This window comes from Protopterus annectens, chromosome 9.part0 (assembly GCF_019279795.1).
Source record: "Protopterus annectens isolate FY-2018-M chromosome 9.part0, PAN1.0, whole genome shotgun sequence".
In the NCBI taxonomy this organism is placed as follows: Eukaryota; Metazoa; Chordata; order Ceratodontiformes; family Protopteridae; genus Protopterus; species Protopterus annectens.
Genome location: NC_056743.1, coordinates 1,738,329,146 through 1,738,353,904, shown reverse-complemented (window position 1 = coordinate 1,738,353,904; position 24,759 = coordinate 1,738,329,146).

The window sequence follows — 24,759 nt, the reverse complement described above, 5'->3', positions numbered from 1 at the left end:
TAGGTCCTAGGTTCGATATCAATATTGTTCTGACCAGTACCTAACAGGGGTTCAACAATCTTTTGATTCCTTTTATGTATAACCTCACTCTTCAGTTACTCTAACAAAGACTATGGATATCCTCTCTCAAGGAACACGGTCACTACATTTTCTACTTCTCTAAGAAACTGCTCATTGTCCAGTGTTAATCTGGCTATTCTGACCATTTTCCCTTTGACTAGGTTCATAGGATGCTACTAGGCTATTGGCCTGGAGGACCTTATAGACCTAGCTAAGAATCTCTCCCATGTTCCCTCAAAGTCAGCACTTGGTTCCCCTGTCCAGCAGGGACACAGGTGGGATCCCAGGGGTATATTTTCTCTTTCCCATCCAGTTGTCCAGGTTCCTCTTAAAGAGGGCTAGAGAGGTACTCTGCTTGACATGGAGTGAGAGTCTATTCCACAAATGGGGAGTCTTTGGGACCCAAATCGATCCCTCCAACAAGTTCTATTAATGTCACAGACAAGGTTAAGGCCTTGTGTGTGGGTTGCGCAAGTGGACTTTGTCTTACGGATATGCAGCAACTCCATCAAGGCTGGGTCTGCAATGGCCTTGTATGCCAGACACAAGTCACCTCTGAATAGTCTGTATGAGACTGAGTAGAGGGACAGGATTTTTGGCCTATCTGTATAGGATAGGTGTTTGAGACCCTGGATTTTCCTGGTCAGGAACCTCTGTTGTCTCTCCAACTGCTGCATGTGCTTGGCAAGGTACATGCTGAAGGGGGCATTGTACTCAATAACAGGTCTGATAATGGAGGAGTACAGGGATGTTATGACCTCAGTGTTCCTGGGTGAAATACCCTTATTTATGAGGTGGGCCATGTAGAAAGTTATGGAAGAAGAAAATTGTTAGAGATGGTAAACTTCCTAAACAGTTTTGAGCTAAATGCCTGTCTTAACCTGTCTTTGGTAATGGTGATGTCTAAATAATCAATAATCTTCAACGAGTATTTATATGTAAATCTTAAAAAATCTAAAACATCTGTAGTGGAACCAAAAAAAAATCTTCTAGTTGTGTTTGTGTGCCTTTCCATAAGATAAAGATGTCATCTAAAAATTGGAAAAAGGCCGCTATATATTTAATATGTCTGGACATAAAGACAATGTTATTTTCCCAGTGCCATAATATTATGTTGGCATATGGGGGGACACAATCTGCCCCCATAGCAACACCCTTGGCCTCCTTGAAGTATTCCCCTTCAAAATATAAGTAATTCTTAGACAGAACTATCTCAATAAAATCACTTAAAATGTTAATTTCTTCAGGTTTCCCTAATCCAGTTCAACCCAATATCATGGGGATTACAGGAAGAAAGGTCCACCACATCTATCGTGGCTGTAATTATCTGATCATCATAAAAATCCTGTCTGATGATTTTCAAAACATCCCATGAATCTTTGAGGATATATGAAAAATCCTTAAAGAAATTTTTAAACATCCTGTCAAGTTTACAAGTGCTTAGAAGATCCCCCCATGCACCCAATACTGGCCACTTCTAGTTCCAAAACACATCCCTTGGCATACTTTGTTGACAGGATTTTAAAACATTTATTGTATTTTTGTCTATCTTTGGCACACCAAATAAATTAAGTATTATGGGGTTGACCACTCTTAAGTAGTTATATTCATCGATGGTGACCATTTGTTCAATAAACATGTCCTTAAGATGGCTTCTAATTTTTCTGTATGCAACATTAAGCTCATTTAATGATACCTTCTCATAGGTGTCTTCTGCTAAGAGTTCTTTCATTTTGCTAGAATGCACAAAAATACTGGTTAACCCCCTATGCGCCCTATAGTGGACACACGTGGCTCGATCACCCATGGATATGCTACATTTTTAGATGAAAAATTAGAGTTTAGTTACACAAGAAGAACACATATTCCATGATTCCTGGGACTTTTTAGGAAAAATAAATAAGATAGCAAACAAAGATTCATATATTTTCATCACTATTGATGTCAAGGATTTGTATACCATAATACTGCATGAAGTTGGTCTTAAGTGGTTTACTGATTTTCTTTTTGATAAAGGTATAAACCAAGATAAGATCAATTTATATGAAAATTTACTAGAAACAGTATTAAAAAACAATTATATCATATTTGAAAAGGAACTGTTTTTACAATGTACTGGTGTTGCCATGGGGTCAGCTTGTGGGGGTTTATTTGCCAATATAGTCATGATCCAATGGGGAAAAAAAAATATTTATTCAACTCTGAGTTCTTTGGATCATGCACTTTTTATACACGCTTACTGGATGATATCTTTATTTTATGGGATGGCTAAAAAAACAATATCCCACATTTTTGGCATACATCAATCAAACCACTAGCTTCTTACAATTCATGCTTGAATGGCATGAGACTCATATCACATACCTAGACATTTGGTTGATGAAAGATGCTGTGAATAAGAAGTTCCTGTCAAAAATTTATAGGAAGTCTGCATATTCAAACATTTTCTTGCACTTCTGGAGTGCACACTCACCTGTCCAGAAAAAGGTGATTGTTAAAGGCTAAGCTAATTTGTTCAGGCCGCTTGAATGACGGCCTTAGACGAAACTTTTGGGATGAATATTTCTTGTTAAAAGAAGTGTTCCAAAACTGTGGTTACCCTACCTGTTTTATAGACAATTTAATGCTGGAGATACATGTCAAGTCTGCATATTCAAACAGTTTCTTGCACTTCTGTAGTGCATATTCACCTGTTCAGAAAAAAGTGATTGTTAAAGGCTAATTTGTTCAGGCCACTTGAATGACGACCTTAGATGAAACTTTTTGGGATGAATATTTCTTGTTAAAAGAAGTTTTCCAAAACTGTTGTTACCCTACCTGTTTTATAGACAATTTAATGCTGGAGATCATGAATAAACGTGAATGGAAATACTTTTTTGCCCATTTTAAGTTCCATTGTGGATAATCCAGAGCTGGAGACAAAATCTTATATGCAGTGGGTACAGTATGAAAAAAAATTAAATTAAAAATGATTTCATTACTATGTTCACTTTGGACAGTAACCGGTCTACTTCAGAAAACTGACAAGACAAAAACCTGAATCCTAAAAGACTGAATTCCAAATACTGAACACATTTTTAATGCAAGGGGCAAGAACCCCTGCACCCCTCATGAGGGGGGCTGTGCTCCTCCACACCCCCTGCTCACTATATATACCAACTCCAAGATCACACAACAGTGGAGAAGGGGCAAATTCCATCATTCAATATTTTGAAATTTCAGTCTTTTGGGATTCAGTCTTTTGGTTTTTCAGTGTTCTGAAGTAGACCTACAGTAACACCATTAGATCTATTTTAGAGAAAAATTTGTGCCTTATAAAGGATGATAGGCAAATAAGGGACAATGCGGGTGACAGACCAAAGGAAATAACCTTAAAAATTTTTTGAAATGACAAAAGTACCTAGGAAGGAAAACAATGGAATGAAAAAATGCAGCCACTGTGGCTATTGCAAGCATATTCTTGGTTGTGACAGTTTTAAAGTGAATGGTTTTTAAGTGAAGATATTTGATTATTTGGGTCTATATCACATTATCAAAGTTTCAGAACTTCGAACACCATATGGTCGACACCATATGATCGAAGTACTGAAACTTTGAAAATGTAAAAAATAAAAATAAAAAACAAATAAAACAAAACTAACTGCTCTAAGCAGGGGGGCAAGCCCCCTGGCACCCCCCACACGGAGGGCTGCACACCCCCACTACTTAAATATACCAACTCAGAGATCGCGCTACAGCATAGGAAAGGGAAACCTTCCCTTTCCTGTGCCTAACGCCATTAAAGTGCGATCTCGGAGTTGGTATATTTAAGTAGCACTTTTGTTTTTTATTTATTTTTTTTACATTTTCGAAGTTTCAGTACTTCGATCGTATGGTGTTCAAAGTTCTGAAACTTCGATAATGTAATATAGACCTGATTATTTTAATTGTGAAACAAGAGGAGTAGTGTATTGTACACTCTGCAGTTTATGCCCTGCATTCTACATAGGGAAAACTGAGCGTAGATTAAAAGATTGGATCTATGAGCATAATTATGACATTAAGAAGAGAAAGGAAACAAATGCCCTGTCAAACATGTGGAAGAGAACTCTGGACATGATTTTAATTTTAAATTTATTATTTTAGAAAAAGTTATGCCTAATGTGAGGGGTAGTGCATGGTCTTTAAATATAGAAAGGCATGAGCTGTATTGGCAATTGAGTCTAAATGCTAACAACTGTCCAGGCTTAAACAATCAAATATCATTGGCATGTATTTTAAAACTAAAGGTATTTGAAAGATGAGGCTTACCTTAATTCAAACATTTTTAAAATTTGTATTTGTAAGGTGTTTACAATATATATATTATTTGCACACTTTCTATGACCTTTATATATTTCTTACTGTATTATATTTTTGTTGTTGCCTTAAAAAGGCATTTAGTTCTATTGGAGATTGGCAGTCATATGACTTGTTTTTAGATCACCTGGTTTTATAAAATGAGTTTGTTGCTAGTATTTTTTTATCTGAAGAAGTTTCTATTAAAAGAAACAGAAGTGTTTATCTATTAAACATTATTTATTGAATGGAAATTCTGTCAAATCGGGCTGTGCTTCTTTGCCGTTATGTCCTTTGTGTGTTTCCAGCTATAGGCCAAGCTAGTGACAGTTATCAATGACTTCTACAAAACATCATCATATTTAACTGCGGAGATGCACAAGGCATTAGGTAAATATGCAATTAGTAGAACAATGTAAGTATGTCCTGTATTTCCCGGTAAAATCAGATAACTACCAGTTAAGACTGCAAACTCTTTTAAACAAGAATGGGAGACTCATGGTGCAGTCTCCCTAAATAAACAGCATTGTACTGTACACATAAAGTCAAGCTGCCTTGCTGTATTGAAATGGGCCACTGAGCAGGCCTACACTTTAGCCCATAAGATCTTTTGCTGTGATTAATACTGATCTCTTAAAAATTCAGTGATTTGTGTCCTTAATTCAGTCCCTGTGTATGTTTACACTTTCCTTAACTCAGTTCCTGTGCATGTCTGCTCTGTACTTAACTCAGTTCCTATGCATGTCTGCACTATACTTAACTCAGTCCCCATGCACCTCCACATGATCCTTAACTTAGTTCCTGTGCACCTCCACATGGTTCTTAACTCAGTCCCTGTGCACCTTCACACTGCCCTTAATTCATTCCCTGTGCATCTCCACACTGCCCTTAATTCAGTCCCTGTGCACCTCCACACTGTCCTGAGTTCAGTCCCTGTGTACCTCCACACTGTCACACACATATAACTGTGTTAAGGATAGTGTGGAGGTGCACAGGAACCTAGCTAAGGACAGTGCAGATGTGCACAGGGACTGAACTCAGGACAGTGTGAAGGTGCACAGGGACTAAGCATCCATGAATGTACAACAATTCCCGAATGCTATGCTGCAGCATGCCAGTGACTATATATATTTCCCCTGTAACCCTGAGAACAGAGCTAGAACTATGCAGGAGTTCTACCCAACAGCACACTTCACTGAAGTTTTGGGTGCAATAGACTGCACCCACACTGAGATCAAGTCACCACCTGGGGAACAGGAAAGGGTTTATATCAACAGAAAGGGGTTCCACTCCCTTAACTGCCAGGTCATGTGGAATGCTAGAGTATTCGTCTTGAATGTGTACACTGGCCACCCCGGCAGTTATCATGACTCCTATATCTGGCACACCTCACAGCTCTACCAGAGGTTTTCCAGGGGCTGATCTCCCACAAAGCCATTTACTGGGGTATGCAAGGTATGCATTGGAACCATGTCTGATGATGTTCATCAGAAATGCGCATACACACCTGTGGAAGAAAGCTATAATGAGGCACATGCTCAAACAAGAAACATCACAGAGCATGTGTTTGGGCTGCAGAAGTCACAAGTTTGGTGCCTAGATACATTGGGAGGGAAGGGGCTGCAGTATGATCCCAGTAATTTTACCAAAATTATTACAGTCTATGCTATCCTACACAATATCATACTTTGAAAACAGCTGCAGCAGGAACACTGAGTGGTAGGAGCACATATTTCAACTTCACTGTCAGGATCAACACATCCACATGCAGATGAGGAATCAAAGGTGGAACCTCAGCTTGTGTTGGTGTAGGTAGATGTAGGTGTGCACTATATACCCTCACCCTGGTGAAGAGGCAATGGATATAGCACACACTGACCACCTAAGGGATACAGCTTTCATCCTATGCACACACAGTGTTCAATTGATGCCAGGCAATGCTCATAACCTTTACTTCTCCATGTAATGGCTGTGTACTGCTACCATCAGACAATGCCAGCCCTGAAAGACAGCAGCTGTAACTGAAGGACAGTCAACATAAGTGTGGAACCTGTAATAGAAAAATAAATGTTTAAGAACATGAATGAAGGGCAGATACATGCATAACTGGTACATGCAAATGTAAATAAATAGAATGTGTGTGAGTTGTCCAGCAATGCCATCAATATCTGACATGACTGACATCTGTAATATATACTTATGCAGTTTACCAAACAACCTGCCCCATGCAACTAAAATACCCACTATAGAAAAACTTTCTAAAAAGTCTAATTATCCCTACATTCTCATAAGTGGAGCAAAAAGCATGACTGAAAACAGTCTCCTCACCTTCAATTTCCCTAGCTACACAGATACCTTTTAGTGTAGATTCAGCCCTCTGAGCATTCTGAAGACGGAAATGAGGTGTGAACTCATTAGAATTACCGAATACCAAACATTTGACTTTGTCTTGCAGATGTATACATAGTGTAGCCTCTACACCATTGTGCTAATGGCTTGCAACTGTGAATGATTACTCTGAAGCAAAGCACAGTAATGCACAGAGACACCCTTCATTGAAGTGGGTGTGTCAGTGATGATACACTTACAAACAAAATCAAACACCCCACATGCATGTTTCATTTGCATAACAGCACAGTCTCCTGCCCTTAATGAAAACTGTTGTTCACTGTCATGTATTTGTATCACACCTTGAAAGAAAAATGAGAAAATATGCACCAAAGATTGCATGTGTCATAGTAAAGCAGAGACTAAGGAAGGATTCCCCAAATACAAAAAGAAGGCAGAGCTGCAGTTTTGCAAACATATTCATAAATATTGTGTGATGACTCATTCCACTAAATATGTTATCTTCATATTTACAATCAACTGAGACTGTCCAACTGTGTGAACTGTTTACTTCTTCTTCTTTTTCTTTTGTCTGTTCCTGTTAGGGTTCACCACAGTGGATCATCTATTTCCATTTCTTCCTGTACTCGGCATCTTGCTCTGTCACACCAACCACCTGCATGTCCTGTCTCACCACATCCATAAATCTTATCTTAGGCCTTCCTCTTTTCCTCTTACCTGGTAGCTTCATTCTTAGCATCCTTTCCCAATATACCCAGCATCCCTCCTCAGCACATGTCCAAACCAGTGCAATCTTGCCTCTCTGGCTTTGTCTCCAAACCATCCAACCTGAGCCGACACTCTAATATACTGATTCCTAATCCTGTCCATCCTCATCACACCCAGTGCAAATCATAACATCTTTAACTCTGCCACCTCCAGCTCTGACTCCTGCCTTTTTGTTATTGCCATTGTCTCTAACCCACATAAGATAGCTGGTCTCACTACCCTCTTGTAGACCTTCCCTTTCACTCTTACTGGTACCCACCTGTCACAAATCACTCCTGACACTCTTCTCTACCCATTCCACCCTGCCTGTACTCTCTTCTTCACCTCTCTTCCACACTCACCATTTTTCTGAAGTGTTGATCCCAAGTATTTAAATTCATTCAACAACTCTACTCCCTGCATCCTCACCATTCCTCTATCCTCCCTCTCATCCACACACATATATTCTGTCTTAGTCCTGCTAAACTTCATTCCTCTCCTCTCTAGAGCATATCTCCACCTCTCCACGGTCTCCTCAACCTATTCACAATGTCATCCGCAAACATCATAGTCCATGGAGACTCCTGCCTAATCTTGTCTGTCAACCTGTCCATCACCACTGCAAATAAGAAAGGACTCAGAGGTGATCTTTGATGTAATCCCACATCCACCTTAAATGCATCCATCACTTCTACTGCAGACCTCACCACTGTCACACTACCCTTGTACATATCCTGTACCATTCTTACTTACTTCTCTGCCACTCCTGACTTCCTCATATAATACCACAACTCCTTTCTAGGCACCCTTTCATATGCTTTCCCTAAATCCACAAAAACATAATGCAGCTCCTTCTCACCTTTTCTGTACTTCTCCATCAACACTCTCAGAGCAAACATTGTATCTGTAGTGCTCTTTCCTAGCATGAAATCATACTGCTGCTCACTAATCATCACCTCCCTTCTTAACCTAGCTTCCACTACTCTTTCCCATAACTTCATGCTGTGACTGATCAATTTTATCCCTCTGTAGTTACTACAGCTCTGCACATCTCCCTTATTCTTAAAAATCGGTAGCAAAACACTTATTATCCACTCCTCAGGCATCCTCTCACTTTCCAAGATGTTATTAAACAATCTGGTTAAAAACTCCACTGGCATCTGTCCTAAACACCTCCATGTTTCCACATGTATGTCATCTGGACCAACAGCCTTTCCATCCTTCATCCTCTTCATAGCTGTCATTACTTCCTCCTTGCTAATCTATTGCACTTCCTGATTCACTATCCCCACATCATCCAACCTTCTTTCTGTCTCTCTCTCTCTCTCTCTTTCTCTTCATTCATCAGCCCCTCAAAATACTCTTTCCATCTGCTCAACACACACTTCTCGCTTATAAGTACATTTCCCTCATTATCCTTTATCACCCTTACCTGCTGCACATCTTTCTCAGCTCAGTCCCTCTGTCCAGCCAATCGGTACAGGCCCTTTTCTCCATCAATAGTGTCCAACCTTTCATACAACTCTCCATACGCCTTATCCTTAGACTTCGCCACCTCTCTCTTTACCATATGCCTCATCCCCTTATACGCATGTCTACTTTCTTCATCTTTCTGATGATCCCACTTCTTTGCCAACCTCTTTCTCTGTATATTCTCCTGTACTTCCTTATTACACCATCAGGTCTCATTGCCCTCCTTCCTCTGTCTAGATGTCACACCAAGCACCTTTCTAGCTGTCTCCCTTACTAGTTCTGCTGTAGTTACCCAGTTATTCAGTAACTCTCCACTGCCTCCCAGTGCCTGTCTTAACTCTTCCCTGAACTCCACTTCACAATCAGCCCTTTTCAACTTCCAGAATTTGATCCTTGGCACTGCCCTCATACTCCTCCTCCTCTTTTTGATTACCAACGCCATCCTACAGACCACCATCCTATGCTGGCTAACTACACTTTCCCCTGCCACCACTTTACAGTCTCCAATCTCCTTCAGACTGGCCCTTCTACACAAGATATAATCCACCTGTGTGCATCTTCCTCCACTCTTGTACATCACCCTATGCTCCTCCCTCTTCTTAAAATACATATTCACCACAGCCATGTCTATCCTTTTCACAAAATCTACTACCATCTGACCTTCTGCGTTCCTCTCCTTAACACCATACCTACCCATTGCTTCCTCATCACCTCTGTTCCCTTCACCAGCATGCCCATTGAAATTTGCTCCAATCGCCAACTCTCTCACCCTTAAGTACACTCACACCACTTCATCCAACTCACTCCAAAATGTTTCTTTTTCATCCATTGCACACTCAGCTTGTGGAGCATATGCACTAACAACATTCATCATCACACCATCAATTTCCAGCTTCATAAACATCACTTTATCTGACACTCTTTTCACTTCCAAAACACTCTTGGCATACTGTTCCTTCAGAATAATCCCTACACCATTTCTCCTCCCATCCACACCATGATAGAACAATTTGAACCCACCTCTGATACACCTGGCCTTACTCCCCTTCCGTCTGGCCTCTTGCACGCACAATATATCAACCTTCCTTCTCTCCATCATATCAGTTAGCTCTCTCACTATAGCAGTCATATTACCAACATTCAAAATTCCTACCCTCACTTCCTCCACTCTTCTTGCCTTCGGGCATGCCTTCCCCCTTTTCCTCTCCTTCTCCTTTGGCCAACAGAAGCCCAATTTCCACTAACACTCTGTTGGCTAATAGTACTGGTGGCTGTCATTTTTAACCCAGGCCTCAACCGATTTGGTATGGAAATCTGTACTGTTGTCCGTAAATCTCATTTGGCAAAAGTTTTACACCGGATGCCCTTTCTGATGTAACCCTCCCCATATGAACTGTTTACTACTGGATATGAAATGTGAATTGTTTGTATAAACATGATTTAATTGGTATTGCAGAGCTGTGTCTGTAGTAAAGAGAGATAACCCACTACAACTGTGCTGTGTAAGTGTAATAGTCTGATGGCTCAAATCCAGAGCTGTCTAATAACCTTTGTTTCCACTTTTTCTCCCTTTACCATTTGCTCGGCTCATGGCATAGTACAAACACAGTTAGATGCTTAAGGAAAAAATGAAAAATTTAATTCCAGTCACCTTATAGGTTCATAGGTGATTACTAGGCTAATGACCACAAGGGCCTTTTTAAGCCTAGCCATGCATCCCAAATCTCTGACAAGTTCTGATACCCTTGATAAGGTGCCAAACCAGGGACGAATTTCCAGTTTTCCATCCAGTTGTCCAAGTTGCACTTGAATTTTATTAGGGAGGATCTCTGCTTCACATGGATGGGGAGCCTGTTCCATAGATGGGGCAGTCTCTGGGATACATACCTATCTCTCCAGCAGGTCTTATATATATCACAGGCAAGGTTTAAGTCTTTAGAATTGGTAATTCTGGTACTATTTGTTTTGTGGATATGCAGGACGTCCATCAGAGTGTGGTCTGACAATGCCCTGTATGCCAGACATAGCTCTCCTCTCAAAAGCCTGTAGGAGACAGAATACAGGGATAGGGCCTTGAGGTGGTCTGATTAGGACATGGAACCTCTGTGGATGTTCCAGTTGTTGGATATGCCTGGTTAGGTACATACCAAAGGGGGCATTGTACTCAATGATAGGTCTAATAAATTCTGAATACAGTAGAACAATGACTTCCTTGGACTTAGATACCATACCTTTGTTTATAAGTTGCGCAGCATAGAATGACTTCCTCACCACTGTAGACACGTGATGAACAAAGGCTAGATTACTATATATGTGTGTCCCTAAGTCCTTGACTACTGGGTCAACTCTAAGAGGTGTGTTGTTAATATGATAGTTACAAGGGATGGATGTCTTACCAAAGGATACTATTATGCATTTCTTGTCATTTAGTTTTAGTCCATGACTCTGACACCAGTTGTTTGTCTGCGTCAGCCCCTCCTGGAGAACATTTGTGTCAGTGTGAGATTCAATGACAGCTCCTAATTTGCAATCAGCTGCAGATTTAGTCAGCCAGAGACCTTGACTTCTGAGAAGTAAATGATAAAAATGACTGGTCCAAGGACTGACCCTTGAGGGACTCCACTTGTGACTGGCCTCTATGTAGAGGTGGACTCCCCAATTCTAACTTCCTGGGTCCTGTCTGTGAGCCAGTTGGCTATCCACCGGGTGACATACGGGTTTGTACCTAACCTCTTCAGTTTGTCAACAATGCCCGAATGGGGTATTGTGTCAAATGCCTTGGCCAGGTCAAGGTAGGCAGTGTGAATGATTTTGCCCTCATCCATTGCTTTGGTGACCTTCTCAAAGAAGTCCACCGGGTTGAGTAGGCATGACCTCCCCTTGACGAAACCAAACTGGGTTGGGTCCAGTGTCTGGAGGTTTACTATATCTCTATTAATCATTTCCATGCTAATTCTTTCCATGGCTTTACATATAAGACTAGTGAGACTTATGGGTCTGTAGTTTCCAGGGTCTGTATATGGCCCACCTTTGTGCAGAGGGATGACTGTTGCCTTTCTGCATTCATGAGGCACGAAGCCTGTTTGGAGGCTACAGTTAAATAGTAATTCCAGAGGCCATGATAGGTCATATTTCATGTTATTTAGAAGGCATCCTGGGATATTGTCTGGGCCCATTGATGCAGTGTTCTTGGTCTTAGAGAGAACATTAAGGACCTGTTCCCTAGTGATAGTAGGAGGAGTTATATTTGATATTTCTTAATGGAGAGAGGAGTAGAGTTGGAGCTGAATTTATCAGCCAGCAGATTTGCTATATCTTCTGGCTCAGTATAGGTGGCTCTATTTACAATGAGCTCTGCAAGCAATTGTGTATTGCTTTTGAGGTTGCGGACATAGCTAAAACATGTTTTATGGTTGTCCTTGGCCTGGAAGGCAAAATTTACCTCAAATTTGGCTTTGGTAGACTTTATTTGTCCTCTTGAGTTGTTCGTTTAGTTTAATGAGAGTGCTTATAGAGCACAAAGATGCTTAGTGGCATTGAGCAGTGGTCAGCACTATTGATGGTAATGACTGCAGAAATTCCACCTGTTACCTGACTGCCTCTGTGTCACAAAGTGTAAATACTGTGAGCTACAAAAGAGAGAACACAGGTAAAGGAGGGATTGAGTCTCTCAGTAAATATTTTTAGTGAAAGGGTCATAAAGACTACTTACACAAGTAATATGTGTCCACTATTGTCTTTTCCATTTGCACTTTGCCTTCCTGAGCGCAAACATGGTACACCACTTAAGGAAAAAGATGAAGATGTAATTTGTTTTGCCTATTTTTGTGTGGCTATCAGCACTCTGGACAGTACTAAGTGTGGAAAATATACCTGCTGCCTAGCTTTCCCTGTGGCAGCAGGTGCAAGTACAGTGAGTTTATGGTCAGAACATAGATAAGCCAGGGTTCAAATCCAGCAGACTCTCCTTTCTAGTAAGAGTGCCCACCCGCATTGCTCACAAAACTTTGATTATAAAGGTAATACTACAGAACATTAGCTGTGTATAGCAAGTTGATTGAGATAAAGGTATCATCACTGCCTCGAGACACATGCTTTTCTAGGTATCAAAGCTCATTAATGACTGACATATGAACCGCAGATGATTATGCGTGTACCTGGTTTAGCATGACAGTGATGATTATGTAATAAAAATTGCAGTTGCACATCTCTGATGGACACAAGAGTGTAATGACACTCATATAGACCCCCCAATTATAACTGTAAAACAGAATTATTGTGAGGTGTGCATCATAACTCCAGATTGTATTACCAAAGTCATGCAAGTCTATCCATTTATGATAAATTGTCAGACATTAGTCCTGCATCACAGCTGAGAATGCATGAGCTGGGACCTTTTAGTGACACAAAAGTGCAGGTCTAATTAAAGTATAGCACCAGCACCAGTCAGTCTTTCAGCTGTGTATTTTCAATGACTATGGGTGATAAACATGCGTTCTGTGGCAAGAGGAATACACAGCTGTGTGGAAATGTATGCATTCTTGGTACTTATGTATTATCACAACCAGATTCTAAACCGGACTGTTTCTACCTTCTTGGTTGTGCACTTCACAGCGACTGCAATAATATATGAAGAACTGACAATGGGGGCGGGGGGGCTATTGAGAAAGATAGAGACAGAGAGAGAGAAAAGAGGAGAAAAAAAGGAAAAACTTCTTGACACGGGGCATAAGGTACTTTTTACTGTGCCGGGATAGCTGTATCATATAATCTGCACACATCATCAAAATACAGATGTAAAATACTTAGTTGGACTGTCCACAACACATCCCTTGCTATGAAGAGTCCAACAGATGATGAAAGCAGACGGCAAACTGACAGTTTGTAAAACACATGAGTTGCAATTCTATCCATCTTACAAAGTACACTGAAAGGCTTGAAGAGCTTTGCCAATCCCATCCCAAAAAAAGTGTGACTTGTAAAACACAGGATACTCACAGTTAGATGACTAGACAGCATCCAAAGTTGCCATACATGAAGAATTTCAGGATAAATGACATTGCATTATGACGACTCAAAAGCAGGAGTCAGGTTTATTTTACCTTAGAGTAAGAGAATTATGCTGCAAAAGTACACCACCCACGAATACAAAAGGTGACTGTTATCTCTGTTCCTGCCTGATACACAAGGTGATACATTACTAATTAGTAGTTCTCACACCCCTTTCAAGGTTAACAGGAATAGTTTTGGTAAAACAGAAGGAATTATCGCATCTTGGAAATCTGGTTGTGATAATACGTAAGTACCACATTCTCTTTTATGTAGGTTTGAACCCTACCTTGTACAAATTACTTTTAAAAGTGTGTAAGTGCCAGCAAATTATGTGCCAAGTCATTCCTTTAATCCCTCCAAAGTCAAGGCTTAAAAGCCAAGCCATTGAGCATTTCAGTAGTGACTATTGGACAAAGTGTGAGCAGGTATAGCATCGCACATGCCAAAGGTCACTGCACAGTTTCACATCATCATTGCTGTTTCATAAACTCCCTTTCTCTTTGGTTGGCACTGTTTCTCTTTGCTGACCATCATGCAAATGCAGTTGGCATGGTTATGTGCGTTTGCTTACTAGTCATAAAAAGTGATATCAAAATTTGATTAGAACTATTGCTACTGTTGTTTGAGGACCTTTGAAGACATTGCAAGAGATAGGAAGGATGGTGCCAAACTCAGGGCACAGAGGTGTGGAGTGAAGGAGTCAAAAATCTTTGTTGCACTCCTTGTGAAGAACTACAGCCAGAGGCTGCTGCAGGGGGACTATAATGGGTCCCAGTACAAGGCTGAGGCTTGAAATAGCCTAGCCAATGTTTCTCTAGTGTGACTGGCATACCACACACTGGGAGCAGTGTAAGCACCAGTACAGTGACCTTAAGAGGCACAAGCAGGCACAACTTGACCAGGGGCTGGATGATGTTTGAACTACTAACAGCCCCTCACTTTGTGTAAGTAAACAAATCAAGCAACATGAAATAATATGCAATGGTGTAGTTAGCCAAGACTGTTATTCATAATACTTTCATGCCTCTTCTTTTTTCATTATTTATTTTACAGCTGCAGAGGAAATCACGGCAAACAGGGAGGCATATGCTGAGAGACTGGCATGACTCAGAGAAGCAATGGGTATGGCTGCAGCAGAACTGACCCTGATTGCAGTAATTATCTTGATTTCATAGATCAGTAACAACTTCAGCATGCACATCTTAACTGCAACAGCAAGCATATATGTTTTCTTGTGGAACTGTTGGTAATTGCATTAGGCAAGTGTCATAGTGGATTCAGATTATGTGGGTTCAATTCCCACAAGCAACCTATAGATTCGCATTCAACAAGTATAATGCTTAAATTTGAAATGGAGTAATACTGGCTTTTAATGTCATGTTGTTAACTTACTCTGTAGTATCTTTAAAAACATATCTGGAACATGTGAATATTCCAAGGATTACTTGTAACAATTCACAATCATTTTTGAGATTGCAAAAGTTCTATAGCTAGTATTATAATAAAAGTATATTTATTATATTAAAGCATGAATGTGATATATCATGGTTCTAATGTTTTTGTCTCCCCCTCATCCTTTATCTCTCTCTCTTTTTTTGTGGGTTAACTGGAATCACAATGTTCTGATGTTATACTTTTCTACCAACAAAACAAATGCATTTCAGCACAGGGAGGTGGGCCAACTGCTGTTGCTTCTCAGTCTGCTAGACCTCCACCAGCTGCCACACCAACACCCGGCACCTCTGGGACGCAACCTGGCAGTACTGCTTCTACAATCCCTGCCTTACCTGGTCCATCCTTATCAGGTAGCAGATGGTGCAGTTGTACCCTCCAGGAGTACTGAAGGAGGTGGTGATTATGTCTCCAGCCAGGAGCTTCCAGGGATGGTGCATAATCTAATAGAAAATGGCCTTGGTGCCTGCATCAGCTGACTGGAGAAGTTGCTCCTAAAAATAGAAAAGAGACTCCCACATCAAACAGTCTCATAAGCAGCTGAGAAAGGGGACAGTGATGACTGTTCTGAGGGTTAGGACTAGATTCTCACTCTTTCCATACATGACGGGCATAAGATCATAGGATCATAGGAGGTTACTAGGCCAATGGCCCTAGGGCCCTTACAAGCCTAGGCAAGAGTTTATCCCCCAAAAATAAACCTCAGTCAGCAACTGTCATTTCTGTCAATGAGGGACACAGGTGGAACCCCTGGGACAAATTTGTGGTTTTCCATCCTCTCATCAAGATTGCGCTTGAAGAGGGTCATCGAGCTACTCTGTTTGATGTGTATGGGAAGTCCATTCCAGAGACAGAGCAACCTCTGGGTGACAAACTTGTTTCTCCAGCAGGTTTTGTTGATGTCACATATTAGAGTCAGGCCTTTTGAGCATGTAATGTGCGAGGAGATAGACTTACGGATATGAAGTATCTCGAGTAAGACAGGGTCTGAAATTGCCTTGTAGGCAAGACACAAAAAAATACTCTGAGAAATCTGTATAATACTAAGTAGAGTGATAGTGATTTGAGCCTGTCCACATAGGACAGGTGTTGGAGGCCATGGATTCTCTTTGTAAGGTATTCCTGTTGCCTTTCCAGTTGGTGCAGATGTTTGGACAGGTACATACCAAATGAGGCATCATACTCAATTATTGGTCTAATGAGGGAGGAGTATAGAGAGGTAATAACTTCTCTTTTTTTCTGGATGCAATCCCTTTACTTATGAGATGAACCAAATAAAAGACTTTTCCGACCACTGCCACTACATGATGGTCGAATGTGAGATTGTTGTCAACCTGAGTACCCAGGTCTCTCACCACAGGTTGTGTGCTTAGGGGGTTGCCATTGATGTGGTAATCAGTAGGGGCCTTGTTTTTTCCGAATGGTATGATGATACATTTTTTTTGCATTTAACTTGAGGCCATGACTTTGGCACCAGTCATTTGTTGCTGGGAGACACTCTTGCAGTAAGTTACCATCATTTGGGGAGTAAATAACAGCATCCAACCATACCTCTCAACCTCTTATTGCAAAAAATCTGGACAAAGCCCTACAAAATGGGGGGACAAAGCCCAAAAGCAGGGACATATTTTAAATATTGTTGTTATAGACCTAGAAAGTTGCTAGAGTAACAATTTTGTTTTAACATACATTTTCTGAAGGATTTAAAGTCTGAAACTAACTCAAATGTATGTCATTATTTAGTGACTTCAATCCTCAGATCATCCCAGTGATTTTTCAGAAAAACACAAATTTTATGGGGAACAGGCCAGAAATATCAGTAAAAAATCTGAACATTCTGTGAAAATCTGGACAGTTTAGAGGCATGCACCCAACTTACAGCCATCTGCAAACTTGATCAGCCACAGGCCTTTTGTCTTTGGTCCTCTGAAAAGTAGATGCCAAAGAGTAAGGGTTCCAGGACAGACCCTGGGGAACACCACTAGTGACAGCTCTGCTATCGGAGGTGGAGGCACCTATTTTGACCTTGTGGGTCCTGTCGATGAGCCAGTTGGCCACTCACCTGATGAGACAGGGATTTACACCAAGTTGTGTTAGCTTTTCGATGATGTCTGAGTGGGAAATTGTGTCAAAGGCCTTAGCCAAGTCAAGGTAAGCTGTATGTACTGACATTCCCTCATCCAGGACAGTCTCAAAGAAGCCAACCAGATTCAACTGGCAAGATTTGCCCTTGATGAATCTGAACTGGGTGGGGTCAAGTGCTTGGAGATTGTCTATGTCCTTGTTTATGAGATCCAAAATAATATGCTCCATGGCTTTACAGATCAGACTTGTTAAGCTAATGGGGTGATAGTTTCCAGGGTCAGTAGTGGCACCACCTTTGTGCAAAGGGATGACAATGGCAGTTCTCTACTCTGCTGGAATGAAGCCTGTACTTAGGCTGTGGTTGAATAGGGTGTTCAATGGCAAAGTCAGTTCTTGCTGGAGATGGTGCAGAATACAGACTGGGATACCATGGAAGCTATGTTCTTTGCCTTGGATAGGACCTTTAACACTTGATCTATGGAGATGTGAGGTGCAGGACAAGTATCAGGGATGTTGATAGGGCCTTTGGGGGGATGGGGGGGGATTTTGCACTGAACCTATCTGGTAGCAGGTTGGCTAAGTCAAAAGGATCAGTGTAAGTGATTTAGTTAAGTACTAATTTGGAACAAACCTGGGCTTTGCCATGGAGGTTCCTGACATAACTGAAGAAGGCTTTGTGGTATCTCTTTGTTTTGGAGGCTAGTTTCAATTCATAATTGGCTTTGGATGTTTTCACTAGTGATCTAATTTACTTGTTGAGGCTAACGTGGGAGTTTTTCCAGTTTGAAATTTGTTTGTTTTTACCCTTGGACAACAGTTTCTTCACGTTGTTGTAAAGCCTGTTGATAGACGATGTCCACCAGACAGGTTTGTGTTTCCTTGAGGAGCAGGTTTTAGTTCTGTTGGGTATGGCTGAGTCCATGCAGTTGTACAGGTCCTTGTATACTGCATTGGCGTACTGTTCAGCATAGTTGTCTGCATCCTGTGAGGGGGGTGGTGGTGTGAAGCTATTGATACCCTCCCTTAGGAGGTTGCAGTCAGTTTTTGAGAAGTTTCTTAGCCTGATTATGGCTGGGGGGTGGGTTGGGTGGGATAGAAACTTCAAATGAGACAGACCGATGATCTGATCTCACCAGGGAAGAACATACTATGGGAGTGGTGCAGCGGTTGCCCATATTACTGAGAACCAAGTCCAGAATGTTATCTTCCCTTGTGAGGGATGAGACAGGCTGTTCTAGTGTGTTAGAACTGATGAAGTAAAGGAATAGTTGAGTGAATGCATTAGTACAGGAATAGTTCACCCAGTCTATGGTGGGGTAGTTGAAGTCACCAAGTATCAGGGTAATTGGGGGTACCTTGATGGAGTCAAGTAGATCCAGGTAGGAGGAGTGGAAGTTCTGAGTCATGGAGGGGGGTCTATAGCTGGCTCTAACTTGGATGGGTGTCTTGCCAACTATCAGTTGCACCTGGTGTGGTTCCAGTCAGCCATGCTGGCAGACCAGTCTGGTAGTGTGCCTGTCCTTAATGAAGCTAGAGACTCCACCACCCTTAGTCTTCTCAACCTCAATTTGGGGTCAGAATTTGTGGAATGAGGTATAGCCTGTAAGGTGGGGGTGCTCTCTGCAGCCCTGAACCAAGTTTCTATCACCGCACAGATGTCGGCATCTTCTAGTGCATTTTCAGGTTAGGGCTCCTAGCATTAAGCAGCATGACCTTCAATTTGCTTTTTGACAGATCTTTTATTTTGGAAGATTTGTCTTTGGGACATTGCCTAAAAAAGGCACAATGGGGGCGGCAAGAGCCTTGGCCAGGATCCAGAATCCCAGGGGTGACAGGTGGAGGACACCTCTGGCAAAGCATCGACGTCTGTGAACCATGTCATCCCAGGCAGACAGATACTGGATCCCATTGGGATGACACCAAAAACTAAGCCACTTGTTGAAGTCAATTATTTTTGTTGGTGTTGTGGTACCATTCTTGGTGAAGGTAGGATGCTACTTGGGGCTAGGGTCATACCTGCCTGGGACACATACTCTGAGAGCTTAATCATGTCTGTCTTCATATAGTCCAGGGAGGTATGTCTCAAGTCATTCACACCAACATGGACAATGACAGAATCATACTTGTACTTGTTGTGGAGAGACTTAAGTGCGTGTGTGATGTGGCTAATTCTGGCACCAGACAGACAACTGACTGTGACCTTCTTCTTGTTGAGCCTGGTGAAGAGAACATCAGTGTGTCTCACAAATGAGTCACCAATGAAGAGTATGTTTGGCTTATTGTTATGCCTTGTGGGCTGTGTTGGTTTATTGTTTTGCCTTATGGGCTGTCTTTGTGAGACATTGGTGTGTTGTCTGCTGTGTGTGATAAGTTTGGTGTTGTGTGAAATATTTGTGAGTGTGTTTTGGAGGTCTTGCTGTTTAGGTAAGTTTTTATTGAGGACCTCTGCATAGGTGTGTGTGCGTGTGTGTGTGTGTGTGTGTGTGTGTGTGTGTGTGTGTGTGTGTGTGTGTGTGTGTGTGTGTGTGTGTGTGTGTTGTGCTTGGCTATGTGATGTGAGTGGTGCGGTGTTTGTGCTGGCAATCTTCTCTTTGTCAGGAGTACTGACTGTGATGTGAGTTAGCATGGATTCCAGGTTACTGATTTATTTATTTTATTTATTTATTTATTTATATTTGTTGACCTGGAGTGTCCGACTGGACGTAGGTCCATTTTCAGTGGAGGCCCGGGGAGAAAAGCTCCACAGTTAAAATAAACAGACAGTAGTTACATTGGATTACATAGCGATTAACTATTTACATAGCAATTACTTACAACATATTTACAGATAAAGAACATAGTACATCAGTAGACAGCTAGAATCTTTATCTGTGAAGTACATAACAGACATTAACAAATGTTACAATAAGAAGTTCCTGCTGTATAATAAATACTAGGCTTATGAGCATCTGAGCTTGCTATAATCAAGGTAGTTAGTGGAGTAGAAAGAAAGGTAGTGGTTGGATGGGGTGGGTGATATTAGAGTGGGAGATGCAAGGGCATAGCCAGCATATTTTTAGGTGCGCTTTTAGTAAAGTTTTGAAGTAGGTGCATGATGGTATGGAGGTAATTGTGGGTGGGAGGGAGTTCCATAATTTGGCTATGGTGCAAGAGAATAGTGCTTCACCAGCAGAGTTATTGGCTTTAGTGATCTGCAAGTGATTTTTGTTGCTGGATCTTAGTGGTCTGGTGGTGCGATAGGGTTGGAGTAGATTCTGGAGGGATGGGACATTTAGTGGATGGTTTACTAGTTTGTGGGCGAGTGAGAGTTGATACCACTGAAGGAGGTGAGGGAGTTCAAGCCAGCCCAGTTCGGCAAGTGAGAGACAGTGGTGACTACGGTAGGATGCCCCTGTGGCGAATTTGGTGATTTTGTTGTAGCAGGTCTCTAGCTTGTTTAGATTGCATTGCCTTAGGTTGGTATATATTGGAGAGGCATAAAGTAGGGTGGAGATAAGGTGGAAATTTGCTATTGAAATCTTTGCTGCTTTGGTGAGAAGTTGCTTATTTCTGTATAACGCTCCTAGTTTTTTGTGGACTTTTTTTATGGCCATGGATATGTGAATGTCAAATTTTAGTTTATTGTCTATTTCTACTCCTAGCAATTTATTGTGTTCAGTTGGGTATATAGTGGTGTTATCTTTTGCTGTGATGTTAAAGTGAGAGTTGTTTTGAGTATGTTTGGTGGGTTGGAAGAAGAGTAGTTTAGTTTTGTTTGGGTTGAGTATTAATTGGGCATCGGATAACCAAGTTTCAACAGAGGAAAAGGCTTCCTGTGTGACTTTTTGCAGTTTGGGTAGGGACTGGGCTGAGCAGATGATGGTCGAGTCCTCTGCGTATTGTATGAATGTGCCATGTTTGGTGGCAGAGGCTAGATTATTGGTGAAAACAGAGAAAAGTAGGGGTCCAAGGATGGATCCTTGGGGAACCCCTATGGAGACAGGTAGTTGGGGAGCTATGTCATTCTGCCATACAACGGATTGTTGGCGGTCAGACAGGTAACTCTGAAACCAGTTGGTGACTGATTGTGAGAAGGACAGGTTATTGAGGACAGAGATAAGTTGTTTGTGTGTGACCATGTCAAATGCTTTAGATAGGTCTAGGAAAGTAGCAGAGGAGAGATAGCCATTGTTTTTATGCTGAAGGATAGTGTTAGTAAAGGAGAGTAAGGCAGTGGTGGTGCTATGGTTTGGTTGGAAACCATGCTGAGTATTGGAAAGGAGGTGTTAGTAAGGGGGTAGTCTGAGACCTGAGAGTGTATGCATCTCTCTAGTATTTTGGAGAGTGGAGAGAGAATAGCTATGGGGCGGTAATTGGTTAGTTCTGTGGAGGGTCTGCCTCTGTGGAGGGGAATTATATGTGATACTTTCCACAGTGTGGGAATGTAACTTTCTGACAGGGATCAGTTAATCAAGATTGGTACTGGGTAGGCCAGAGCATCAGCTGTGATTTGTAGGTATTCACTTGGGAGGTTGTCTGCTGCTAATTTGGTAGGCTTAAGTTTAGTTAAGAGTTTTTTTATGTTGGAGGTAGGTACAGGAGAAAAAGAGAAGGCAATGGGGAGATTACAAGTTGAAGGTGTGGGTTGAAGGGAGGGGAGTTGTGTTGTTTAGCTTGTGATAGTATGTTTTGTGTGAAGTGTGTGTTGAATGAGGTAGCAATATTTTTTGAGGAGTGAGGGATGTTAGGAGGGGTACTGACTTTACCTGGGTAAATACTGATGTAGATACATTTCTTGCAAGTAGAAGAATTATATGCTAGGAGAAGAGGGCTGTCAGTAAACATGAGGCGGTTGCTACACTGTCTCAGTATGCCCATCTCAACTAGTCTGGCAGGAGAAACTGAAGGGAATTGTCCAGACATAGTGTTCCGAGGAAGTATGGAGAGAAGTCTTTTTTTTTTCCTCAAAATTTTTTTTTTATTTTTCAAATACAGTTGCATTAATTCCATGGTATTTATACATAACATGTTAAATAACTATGTACTGTATTTACATTAGCTTGACACTATAACAGATCTTAATGTGTACAGTTACTTTATAAGTATGTCCAATCCATTATCAGAGTGTCTGATCAATTACTATATAGTGTCAATCAACGTTAAGACTTTTCCCCAAGGGTTGTTGATAAATGGCTTTGAATAAATTCTTAGTTCTTTAACTTTAATTTCCAATGATGCTGTGGTCTTCAGTAGGCTGTAGAGGTATTCCAAAGTTGGTATTGTGTTTGTATTCCATCTTCTTGTTATACACTTCCTTGAAATTGCAAGTATAGTCCATACTAGATACATGTTTGACCTATTCAAATGAGGACCTTTGTTCACATTTAACAATATGAGCTTTAATTAAATAAAATGATTCATTAAATAAAGCTTGTAGAAAGTTATTAATACCATTCCAAAATGGCTTAATTTTAACACAATCAAAGAAAATGTGGTTCCAATCTCCACTGTGTACTTGCTCACATCTCCAACACATTCCTCTTATGGAAGAACTAATTTTACTGATTCTGTCTGGGGTTAAGGATGCTCTGTGCAAGCATTTCCAATTAAAAAACTTTCCAGTTTTGTGTAAAGGATATATATTTTATCCATAATAAGATATTTGTGTTAATATCTTCAGTTAACTGTATTGAGTGTCCTTTTGTTATATATTTCCAATATGAGGTTTTGGGTGTTATTTTATAGTTTATCAATATTTTGTAAAATTTTGAAATACTGCTTTCCATGTCAAAGTCATTATATATGATTTCATATATGCATTTCATAAATTTAGGTATTTCTTTAAGAATTGTTAATTATTGTACGTAAATCTTGTGAATATGACATAATACTCTGTAAAGTTAGCCAGTCCTGATGTGGAATTTTGTATGTTGTTTTTATTACTTGCATATCTAAAACTTTTAGTTCTTTGGTACATTGGAGCCAACAAACAAATCCTTTCTGTTCCCAGGAAATAATGTTTGTGTCTTTTGGCTTTTCCCGTTTAGGGGTCATCACAGCAGAACTCTGGTCCGTTAATGATTGGTAGTGGATTTTTTTATGTACCAGGTTACCAGCCCTGACGCACAACCTTCAATGAAGGCACGCCCCATTCACGTATGCCTCCACACAGAAGACACTCTAGCTGAGAATCGAATGGGAGAACATCTTGCTATGAGGCGACAACGCTACCGCAGTACCACCACCGCAGTTGTTCCCAGGAATTAATAATGTCTATATATATTTTATGTGGAAAGTTCTTTGTGACTATAAATGGTGTTAAAAGATCAAACCAGATTTTTAAATCTATATTTGCATTAATAATTTTCCTAAATGAGTCAATGTAATAATTTAGTTATGTTATGTTATATTGGATACTAATACATAGTATGTGCCATGGCAAATTGGTTTTATCTGTTATTTGAATTTTTTTTTTGTAAATCAAATTAATTTATTGATATTACAGTTAGTAATTCTTTCCAGTTTGCAGAGTAATTTGGAATTATCCAATCTGAGATTGTTTTAGATATTGATGCTTTTATAGATGTTTCTATATTAGGAAAGTTTAATCGTCCCTGTTTCCATGGTCTGATATGATGTATTAAAGCTATTCTGTTTCTTTTGGGAAATCATAACAATTTTATTAGGCATGAATTTATTTCTTTAAGTATATTCCTTTTTGGTAACAGTTGCTTTCCCAAGGCTATATATAGGATCTTGGGCAGTAAAACCATTTTTATTAACTGTAGTCTATTTCCAAATGTTAATATTATTTTGTTCCATTTTTCCACAGAGATTTGAATTGTGTTGATGATATTATTGTAGTTTTTTTAGACTAATTCATTATAATCATTGCATAACTCAATTCCTTGATATTTTAAGGTAGAGTCTTGTTTCCCTATGATGTGATCCCCCTTAGTCTGCAGTTCTTTTTTTATTTAAAAATACAAATTTTCATTTTGATTTATTGAAATGGAGTTCTGAAGTCATGTGGAATTTGTCAATTAATATATCTAATTCTTCTAATGTCTCTTCTGTATTAGATAATGTTAGTAATGTCATCAGCAAATAGCATTACTTTAGAATTGTATTGTTCATAAACATCTATGCCTTTGATTTTTATAGTGTTACAAATTGAATCTGCCAATATTTAAATAGTCAGAGCAAGTAGAATCAGTGACATGGGACATCCTTGTTTAGTGTCTT